A 10,865-nucleotide genomic window follows, 5' to 3' on the forward strand; every position below is an offset into this window, starting at 1 on the left:
AAAAAACCCACCAATACTTCAGACTAAAGAAGACTTTAATGGGAGGTTATTGTCGTATGTTCTGTTCTGAAAAGCATCAATCATACATATCTTTGTACTTAGTTGGTACAGAATTTATGTCCCAAGGATTTTTGCATTCTGAATATCTCTCTTACATATTTATTTGATAAGTTATACAAACACAAGAATTAAAACTAGTTACATACAACTTTAAAGATTGGGGGAATATAAACTGTACTAAATGACACAAACACCGCAAGAATCTTAAGTAATTACACATTGTGCTGTGTTGAATTAAACGGATAGATTGTAATCCACCAGTTTGAAGTCAACAAACATAACGCCAAGTTATAAGATCTCGTTTTTTTTTATCTGGAAATACACAAAGAGGTTTTACTTACACGCACTAAAAATTTCTATATGATAGAGTTATAGTTACGTCGAAAAAAACAATAAGATATATTATTCTCTATAAACTAACTATGGAATTAATTCGATAAGATATGACTGTTTAATTAATTTCCAAATCTTGCAATCCAGCATGTTGGTCAAGTACTATGTAGGGTTCATGTTAAAGTTTGACATTAAATTCAATCAATCAATCAATTTATCTGTATAAACTTGTTTTTTTTAATTTCATTCAGAAAGCCGCATTATAATGATAAATATGTAAAAAAAAATAAAAAATAACAGAATAAGAATCATGGCATATTTTACAGTTAAGCTAGATAACCTGTTTTACAGACTGACAGAGACAATAATTACCCGAACCAATAGAAACAGAAACAATCAAACATGTTATTAGATCTTATCGTGAGTCGGTTATTTAGACAGCTATTTAATTTGTCCTAATATCAACTCTTAAATTTGTCGATCGTTGCAATATTACCATAAATATAAGGCCAATAATGACCATTGTTTATTACCAAATGCTGACCGTATCCTAAGTAGTACTTAGATAATATCTGTTAGACCTGAGGGCATCTTGATAAATACCACGACAGTCATCAGAATGAACGATCCGAACAAACGATTTATAACCGGGACAAGACTCTGTAATCATTTATTATATTGGATTCTAGTAATAAAAGAATTGACCGAAACATATTTCAGATAAAATCACACTTCTGTAAGAAAATTTATATCGTACATTGCAGTTATTCTGTTATATCAATAATGTAAAGTGTATCTCTGTAAAATTGTTATTATTTTTGTCAAACAAAGTGCACAATTGTTTTTTTATGATTCACTTTTGAGCTATGTTTGCCCATTTTTATTTCTTATTGTTGTAAAACTGAAAAACCTATCGATAATTTAATTGGTTTCTTTTGAAACTTATTTGAAATGTTTGTGGACTCGGGAGGATTATATAAAGTAAACTCATAAACAAACTAAACTCAAAGGAAAATTCAAAACTGAAAGTCCCTTATCAAATGGCAAAATCAAAAGTTTAAACACATCGAACAACTGGACAACAATTGTCATATTCCTGACTTTGTACAGGCATTTCCTTATGTAGAAAATAGTGGACAAAACCTGTATGTATAGCTAGCTAAACCTCTCACTTGTATGACAGTCGCATAAAATTCCACTATATTGACAACGATGTGTGAACAAAACAAACATACATAATAGGTAAAAATTTCAAAAATAGGGGTAAAGCAGTCAACATTGTGTTAAAATCACTATTAAAACCAACAAATATGTAAACAAAAAATTACCATTAGCATATTCACACAATGCCAGGATGTATAAGTACAGTGCAACGTCGTATGTAACAAAGAAACACAAAAAAGGCACATAGATAGCATATATCAAAAGTGTTTTTGGTATGCTTTAAAGAGACACACAACTACTTAGATAGCTAAAAGGTATTTAGAGATGAAAAGTAATAACTATCTAATATTGATAGGAAAGAAAACTAGCAGCAAAGCTTCTAGAGCTGAATGAAGAATTATCATTTTAACGGCCAGTTTTCAAATCTTTAAAAAAAAATATGAGACCAAGCAACATTTCAACGCTCACTAAATTGATGAAATGTTATATACTAATCCCATAACTAGAAACACTTTTAGAGCATGGCGCGGCCTTTAACAATCCACAACCATACTTTAAAATATGACTAAAAGAGAGTAGATATGGCAATTCAAGATTAACCATCATCTTTAAGTTTGGACAATTGGTCATCCACCTACTTTTATATCATCTTCCTCTGTTCCATCGATGTAAGCAGCAACATTTCGTATACGATCCATTAAAACGTTTAATCCCGCTGCAAATGTTTGCACCTGTCCTAAGTCAGGAATCTGATGTACAGTAGTTGTCGTTTGTTTATGTAATATATACGTGTTTCTCGTTTTGTTTATATAGATTAGACCGTTGGTTTTCCCGTTTGAATGGTTTTACACTAGTAATTTTGGGGCCCTTTATAGCTTGTTGTTCGGTGTGAGCCAAGGCTCCGTGTTGAAGGCCGTACTTTAACCTATAATGGTTTACTTTTTAAATTGTTATTTGGATGGAGAGTTGTCTCATTGGCACTCACACCACATCTTCCTATATCTATTTGAAATATCTATAGTAACGAAGAACAAGTACTGAATTGAATATGACAGCAACCATTGAATTACAAACAATAGACACAAAGAACCGCTTTACGAGAACATACAGTTACTGAAAGCTAGTTCAAAGCCAATTTCAACATATAAATAAATTATGTTCTGCTAGATTACAGTATCAATCAGTACGCATCTACTGGATTAAGTATCAGTTGGTATACATCCTACAGATTTAGTCTTTTTAGACGTCATACACTGTATGAGAAACATATGACCTTGTGCAATGTATAATAAAAGTAAAGCGTATCAACATGATGTAGAATCACTAGTCCATTTGTAAACCCTACCTGTCAAAATAAAAAATCTATTCAACATATCACAAAATGTATTTTGTTGAAGATTATTAAATTAAAATTTTACAAATATTGACTTCTATTTCTATTGAAACACTTTATCACTTTGGTATGTTCCAACTGCATTCTAGTTAAAATAGTTAAAATAGTATTTGAAACACACGAAGAGCTCCTTGACTCGTTCACATGTACGGAAATATGACAAAAATAGATATCTCGAATGATGAAATCAAAGAAAAGATCAGTGACATCAGACTTGATATAATTTTGATATATAATAAGAAAGTTTCGTGTTTGTAGCATTTTATAACTAACGGTTCGTTTGAAGTTTCTCCTATTTTCTGAATTCCAAAATTACAAATCACCGCCCAATCATCATCAGAGTAAATTATGTGTATATTTGAAATACAAATAAACTTGTTATTCTCTCAATTTAGATCCATTGACTAAGATGAGAACAATAATATACCATCCAGACAAACAATAATATAATAACCAGACAATATATAGATGTCAGTAATTGGTCAGATCTCTAGAAGAAGAAAGACCATTAAGATACAGTTCTCCAGCTAAAATTGATATAAATGTCGTAATTGGAACCTTTTTGTCAAAGAGGAAGAGAGAAATGAGTTGAATTATTCAATGCACAATTATGTTTGCCGTAGTTGTATTCTCTGTCTCTGGTTACTTTAGTAATCAGAAACTTTATAGAACATGGTTGTCTAGAAATCAACTTTGATAGGGTCGTTTCCGAAAGTAATCAAGAGAACAGTGTCATGTAAAGTCAATTTTCTCTCAATTCTAGACAACTGGCAACAGAGTAATTTGTTCCATTCAAACAAAACTGTTCACTAATATCAAAGATCGAAGATTGAGCCACAAATATCAGAAGTGTTGACTTGACTTGAGGTTGATTCTGTAATCTGACACCCACAACATTGCCAATGGTCGAATACTTCATTCAATCATACTAATATATAAACGGTGTTCTTTATACAATGTTGGTGCATGAAAACGCGAGGTGCTGTGATAATCGAATAAGAAAAGTACAGAGTAAATGTGACGACTATATTGAACGTGTTTCTTCGTTTTGTTTGTTTAAACCAGTGACTAATTCCTGAAAATAAAATGTCTTTATGGAACAAGGTATCTATCAAATTTGACTATCTATTGGAAAAGCCTTGGCCGAAGATTTCGAATTACGCAATTTGGCATTTCCAGATTAAAAAATCATTGTCATAATCTGTACAGATGACATAATTCTAGTTATACAGGAGGTAAAACTCTGTCAACTGAATTACAAAAACAATATTGCATTGCATTGTATTTAAAAGTAATATATCATATCGTTTAAGTGAGAGGTTTAAATAGCGCTTAAAAAACAGATAGGTTTAATCCACCATTTTCTAAATTTGAAAATGCGTGAACAAAGTCAGAAATATGTCAGTTCTTGTCCATTCCTTGTGTTTTTTTGTGTTTGATGTGTTTAGTCATTTGATTTTGGCATGTAATTATGGACTTTCCGATTGGAATCTCCTTTGAGTTCAGTATTTTTGTGATTTTTCTTTTTAAAATATTTATGCATATATCAATCTGTGACCGTGTCACAATTGTTTTTTAATCTAAAGAGACAGCTAGGGTATACAAGTCATCACTAGACACGTTTCCATCAAACAGCAACACTCGTTTTACTGAGCAGGATGACTTGAAAAGCAGCAATGGCCGATCCGATCATCCTCGTTCACACACACTGCACGTAAACACACAATTTGACAAATCTCATTGAGTGGTTCATAGGATGACTAAATATTTGCACATAAGCCTATACTCCGGTCTTCTAGTGACAGTCGAACACCCTGTTTTTCACCCTACTTTGCACGACCTAACTACTTGGTTTATTGCTTTCTTTTTCTCACTATGCATGAAATATTTACCAATATAAGTTAGCAACAATCAATCAATCATATATGTTTAAGATAAACATTAAAATTCAATTCAAGACACATGTGTACTTGATCTTTGCCTGTTTGAAAATGAATGGTCTAAGACAAAGATACCCTAACTATGAAACATCGTCATTCGGTTTTGCTTCCTTATGAAAAAAGTATTTTGTATTTGCCATACATGATACAACACTGATAAATAGATATGATTGAAGTACACAAGCAACTATACGTGTTTCTGTGCATGTTGGTCCAACTGTTCGGACCTATTACCCTCAACTGAATGTTTATTGTTCAGTGACCATTTCACATAATGTCTGATTCGAAACTGCTGACATTTCATTTGTATAATTATAACTACATTACAATTTATTTGAAAAGTCATTAGCAGAAATTCTATCCGGAAAACGTTCCTTTCTATCATATTCGATCAAAGGCTAGAATTATACAACTTGTAATAAAACAACAATAAGTGCATTGGATGATTGGAATGACACGTTATAACCAGTACTAAATCAGATTTTAATTGCAAAATTTCACTTGTTGTGATATCATTAATAATTTAAGGGCACTTATTTGAAATTAATTGCAATTTCTTTTATGGCTGAGTCATATTAATTCTTGGCGAGGTTATAATTACAAAATATAGTTGTCAACATCCTATAGAAAGGTTATACATATCAACAGTTTCATAACGGTATTACACGAAAAAGTTCGGTATAGGACTATAGTTAAATGATAATAATAACATAAACGGTACCAAATTTCCTGCACCAGATGCTCATTTTGACAATACCTGTCTCTTCAATGATCCTGGGGGCCAAAATATTTGAAATCCAAAGCTTGTATAAAAGATCAGGAGCTATAATCCAAAAAGTCCAAAAAGTATAGCCAAATCCGTGAATGGAATCAGAGCTTTGCATGAGGAAGATACATTCCTTAATTTATAAGTTGTTACTACCCCCACCACCAAGAACACGAGTAGCATAGAAAGATACAAGTTTGGAGATATATTCGTCATATTGAGTAAGCTTACTGAAAAAATGGAAATTCAAAACAGACTGAATTGAAATCGTCTTTTTGTCGTATGTTGACTTTTTCAAAATCATTCTTAAAGTCAACTTTGCCATGAGAAAAACATACCAAGAAATAAAAAGGAAAGATCAAAACGCTAAGAATCGCCATAAAGTACCAACTTTAACACCAAACATAACTTCTGAATAACATTTCATCATCAACAATATACCGAAATTCCAAAAAGCATTTGTTTCAAACTTTTGCTAGAAAATGTGAATAGGAATAAGTCAACCGGTCATTTTCTGGGAGTATCGTCGACATTAATTTCCTACAATCGTCCTTGCCATTGTCTGAAATCTACGATAGCTTTAAGAAATAATTAATCTAGTTGCTTTAAAATTGTATATTACTTTGAGTTTGTTTAAATGTCTGTTAGATAGCCGCATTAGTTACTTTCAGCTTATTGTATAGAATTAACCCTTAGTATATGTAATTCAACGATTATATGCCAAAGATGAACTTAGTCAATATTTGACATAATTATGGTGTTAGACCTAAAGGCACCTTCCTACACTATTGATCTATGACAGTCATTAAATGAAAGATTTATAAGGTAGAGAATTAGCTATTATAATGAAGCAAACCACTCTAGTGAAGAAGAGTCATTTGTATCAACACAATTGTTCATAATATATATGTTGTAAAATAAGATAAGCGCTAGTTTGTTCTTTGAACAGAAAACTTCTGTCTTCTGGTAGTGTTCTCTACTCTACCGCAAAAAGAAACGAGTTATGTCCCATTAGGGTCAAACAAAAAAATATTTTGAAATGGATACTTTGCTTCACGTCAGTTTAGTCCGTTGAAAAAGCACAAGTACATCCATCCATGAGAAACTACTTTACAAGTTTACAACTAAAAAAACACTAAGTGAATAACACAATAACGTTTCGCAAATTAAAAAATCAAGAAGGGAAAAACAAAGTGTTCAAAGCAGCTACATCAACAGTAACTGTATTTTGGAGGGACTTAGATGATTAAATCCAGTATGTCTTTGATCTGTTTGATGTGAGGAAAAATGTAAATGACATAATTAAAGATACATTAATGTGTTATTTTTATATTACATGTTGCTTGTTATAAATATTAAATCTTTATATCTCATTGGGTAATATGCATATTGCATGTTGCTTGCAAAACATATTAGACTTGATATCCAATTATATAATTCATCATGCAAGTGTTTCCTTAAAGTCTCTTTAAAGCATGATAATTGTTCGGTGTGAGCCAAGGTTCCGTGATGAAGGCCTTACATTGGCCTATAACTGTTATTGTGACTTGGATGGAGAGTTGTCTCATTGTCTCGTGAATTGAGATAGGCGCATACATGCGGCGGGGTTAGTTTAAACATATTGATTTATGGTTGATTGGGAAACAAGTAATTACAACTGCGAGTGCTGCCTTGTAGCGGCATTAAACTGCTCTTTTTCGAAATTTATAAGGGTGTCTCCTATGTGCAAGATATATTGCACATGTCTCGCGAGATCTCAAACCTCATTTATATCTCTAGCCAATGTAAAATAAACAAAAAAAACACAGCAATATGCATAGTTAAACTAAGTTTTAAAAAGTACGAGTTCGTTGTTTGAATATGTAACAGCAGAAAGATGAAAAAAATTACAATGACCAACATAGATTAACAAAAGGGTTCTAACAGGAACTGTTACGGACATGCCAGCTCCAGACATCAATTAATCGGATCGAAAGATTATCATGTACTATTATATGAGGAATTGTAGACATGATAACAAATGTTTCAAGAAGGACATAGTACATAGGAGAAAAAACCCGCATTTTTTAAATTAGTTATTACTAACGATACCAATGCCGAAGTTCGAACTCAGGGACTATGTATGCTAAGTGTAGACAGAGTTTTTGGAATGTAACTGGGATTTTTTAAAGGATTTCTTGCTTTTTGCTTTTCGCATATTAAATGACTAAATGTACCCTTACTGTACTCTTTCATTCACTCTTGTCAATTGGGATCCCGTCTGTATGATTTCACAGTCAAATCTTATTTTGGCACAAGCCAAGACTATTGCTGCATTGACTGATTAATAAATCTGACAGCTTGTTTCACGTATACACACAACTCATCTCTTATTGAATACCTACCATACAGTTTTCGTAGAAAGACCGGAAAACGTGTATCCCCTTTAGGTTTGTAATTTTTGTAAATGTGTTTTTAACTGTCAATTGTTATTTTGCGGTTCTTTGGCATTAATTTGTCATTTTTTTGCCCTAGCATATGTTTGTCTTTTTTGGATGAAGTTCTGTTTACCTTTATGTAATATTTCACTGTCCCTATGCAATGATTACCGTTTTGTGTAAGAAAATAGTTATTTTAGGACATACACCTTGTGTGGTACAAAGTTATTCTCCATCCACATATTGCAAAAGGTTATTACATTCAGCATAAGTACGCCATGTTTTTTCTATCTTCTGAACTGGTCATTGTCATAGATAAACTTTTTGTTTTTCTACTTATACCAAATGAAAGTTAAAAGCCTGGACTGTTATGCATAACACCTCTCACGTTAGATCCAATCGTTCTACTAATATATTGTATGAATTATAAAAAATCTGTCAATTCGGAACATATCTTTATCATTGGGTAATATGAAATCGCATGCTACTTGTAAAAAATATTAGACTTGATATCAAATTATAAAATTCACCATTCAAGGGTTTCCAAAAAAAACCTCTTTAAAACATAGTACTTATATCAAGTGATCTATAAATGTCTCCTTCCAAACACACGAATGATATCAAGTGTTTTAAACAGCGGTAATCTTTTGTTGCCTTTATTTCTAATTGATAGGATTAAAATTTCAAGGGTTTCAGAAAAATATCCCAATAAAGCATAATAATTCCATCAAGTGGTCCAGGAAGGTTCATCTTTAAATCGCATATATATGAAAGAGAAAATGTTTTTTTTAGACAAGTATCCCTCCAAAAGTTTAGACCCTTATCAAGTGATTCTGAAAATGTTTCTGTTACAAGCATAGGTACGATATCAAGTGTTTCAGAAAGATTTCCCTTTAAAACAGAAACATATCTATCAAGTGATTTATATGTGTCCCCTTTAAGGCATGGGAAAGATATATAGTAATTTCAGGAAAGTATCCCTTTAAATAGAATACAGAATGGAAAGGGGGAATGTGTTAAAGAGTAAACAATCCTAACAGGAAACAGCCAAAGGCTTCAAATGGGTCTTCAACGCAGGGATTAAATCCCGCTTTCGATCGTAAGCATTCAGCTTTCTCCTGACAATAACTTATACTAGTTCAGTTAAATGAACGCCCGACTAAACTAGGTAATATATAAGTTTAATAAAATACACAAGACTAACAAAGGGAAGATGTTCATGACTTGAGACAGACGCATAAATGGTCGGGGTTAAACATGTCTTGTGAGATATTTAACCTCCCTACACATCTAGCCAATGTGGAATAAACAAAACCACAGCAATATGCACAGTAAAACACAGTGTAAAAGAAGTACGAATACTATCTTAGAATATATAACAGAAGAAACTAAGCAAATTAACAATAATCAACATACATTAACAAAAGACTACTAACAGTCTAGGACGTGTCAGCTCACGACCTGAACTAAACCGATCGAATGATTATGACAATTATTACATGAAGTAGTATAGGAATGATATCAAATGTTTCTTGAAGGACACTGGTTTAAGGAAGTCTCATTGCTTTCTATGTTAAATTTCTCAATTTCAAGCAGATACGGCTCTTTTATTTTAAGTCCAAATAAAGGGACATTCATTGCATGTCAATTCTTTATGTTATCTAGTACTGAAAAAATCGACATACCTTTAATGGTATATAAGAAAGAACTGGATACCGGAACTTCGGATATACCAAAAGAGGTACTTCAGATCTGATAAACAGGCAAAATGTACCCTCTTTTCAAAATTTGGTGCAGTTTTTTAAATATCCAAAATTCTAAGTAAAAAAGTGTTTTACAATGATCACCATTTATTCAGCTTTCATTTGATATAAAAAAATACGTAAATATTCTACATATTTAGAAAGTTACACTCGTGCGTAGAGACTGTTTTGTGTTTATACCACAAAGTTTCTCCATGAAGGTATACTATAAATAACTACGTTGTGACATAGTTAAGGACTCATTGATTACCGTCTGTAGGTTACAACTGGTATACACTTGTAATTGACCTTAATGACCTGTACCAAGTCTGTAATTAAGTGGCTGGTGGTGCTATAACAGAGACAAAATGCCTGACTGAAACGAATACATTTCAACAGAGAAAAACTGACAAATATAAAAGATATATAAATTTATTACAAAAAATAAAATTATATAAGTATTGCTCTTGGGAAATCATCTCAGCTAATTTTGAAAATATTTTTGCTAATTATGAAAATATTTTCCCGTCGAATTCCCTGAATCCTGAGCTGTTGTAAAGCGTAGTTTGCGCGAACTATTGATGCTTGCGAAACAGTGGTTGACAGGAAATTCGACGTGACTTGTCCTATCAACTGTAGTATAACTAATGAAATGTGAGTTGTAAGTTGATAGAACTTGGGGGATAAAAAATTGTCATTTAAAAGACTGACCAGTGATAAAAAATGCAATGAATGGCCATTGCTCAGATTATATGAAAAATTATATTAAAATAAATATATGAGCTGAGAAATCCCCCAAGTGGTAAGATTTTAAGTGAGGTGGAATTCAAAAGGGGGTATAAAGGGAGCCTTCAAGTCGCATGTGCTGAAAAAGTATTAGAGAGAGAGAGAGAGAGAAACAAAATGAATATATACAAATATGATGCACAAAACATAACTGTAAAGTTTGAATGTATCTAGAAAAATAAATCAGCAACTCGTCACATGGCTAAATATTAAGAAAATTATAAGGTTCACATGTGTTTCTTTTCACATTCCAAGCAGGCTCTA

This window comes from Mytilus trossulus, chromosome 4, assembly GCF_036588685.1.
Source record: "Mytilus trossulus isolate FHL-02 chromosome 4, PNRI_Mtr1.1.1.hap1, whole genome shotgun sequence".
In the NCBI taxonomy this organism is placed as follows: domain Eukaryota; kingdom Metazoa; phylum Mollusca; class Bivalvia; order Mytilida; family Mytilidae; genus Mytilus; species Mytilus trossulus.